We start from the raw sequence: 1,285 nt of genomic DNA, 5'->3' as shown, positions 1-1,285 counted from the left end.
TAGCGGCAAAGTACGCGAGCCTCGTGTTGCTTTCGGCTCGGAGTTACTTCCGCGCGGTCCGATCGGCAAAGTACGCGAGCCTCGTGTTGCTTTCGGCTCGGAGTTACTTCCGCGCGGTCCTAGCGGCAAAGTACGCGAGCCTCGTGTTGCTTTCGGCTCGGAGTTACTTCCGCGCGGTCCTAGCGGCAAAGTACACGAGCCTCGTGTTGCTTTCGGCTCGGAGTTACTTCCGCGCGGTCCTAGCGACAAAGTACGCGAGCCTCGTGTTGCTTTCGGCTCGGAGTTACTTCCGCGCGGTCCGATCGGCAAAGTACGCGAGCCTCGTGTTGCTTTCGGCTCGGAGTTACTTCCGAGCGGTCCGACCGTCAAAGTCCGCGAGCCTCGTGTTGCTTTCGGCTCGGAGTTACTTCCGCGCGGTCCTAGCGGCAAAGTACGCGAGCCTCGTGTTGCTTTCGGGTCGGAGTTACTTCCGCGCGGTCCGATCGGCAAAGTACGCGAGCCTCGTGTTGCTTTCGGCTCGGAGTTACTTCCGCGCGGTCCTAGCGGCAAAGTACGCGAGCCTCGTGTTGCTTTCGGGTCGGAGTTACTTCCGCGCGGTCCGATCGGCAAAGTACGCGAGCCTCGTGTTGCTTTCGGCTTTGAGTTACTTCCGCGCGGTCCTAGCGGCAAAGTACGCGAGCCTCGTGTTGCTTTCGGCTCGGAGTTACTTCCGCGCGGTCCTAGCGGCAAAGTACGCGAGCCTCGTGTTGCTTTCGGCTCGGAGTTACTTCCGCGCGGTCCGATCGGCAAAGTACGCGAGCCTCGTGTTGCTTTCGGCTCGGAGTTACTTCCGCGCGGTCCTAGCGGCAAAGTACGCGAGCCTCGTGTTGCTTTCGGCTTGTAGCTACTTTCGAGCGGTTCGGACAACAAAGTCCGCGAGCCCTGTGTTACTACTGCTCGGGGCTGCTTCCGAACGTTTCGGGCAATCAACCTTTTGTTCTCCGTATTGTTTTTTTAAGCTATCTTAGCTATTTTCTCGTAAAAGTTAAATTTTCGCGTTTTGTGCTGTTTTTTCGAGCTCTCTGCTGGCGATCGTCTATGTTCTTAAATCTCGTGTTATTTTCTTGAGCTCTTCGTAATTTCGGCCGACGAGCGGCTAAGTTTACGAGTTTTGTGTTGCTTTCTGCACGTAGTTACTTCCGAGCGGTCCGACCGTCAAAGTACGCGAGCCTCGTGTTGCTTTCGGCTCGGAGTTACTTCCGCGCGGTCCTAGCGACAAAGTACGCGAGCCTCGTGTTGCTTTCGG

The sequence above is a fragment of the Cardiocondyla obscurior genome, linkage group LG21 (assembly GCF_019399895.1).
Source record: "Cardiocondyla obscurior isolate alpha-2009 linkage group LG21, Cobs3.1, whole genome shotgun sequence".
Classification (NCBI taxonomy): domain Eukaryota; kingdom Metazoa; phylum Arthropoda; class Insecta; order Hymenoptera; family Formicidae; genus Cardiocondyla; species Cardiocondyla obscurior.
Note: the sequence above shows the minus strand (reverse complement) of the source record.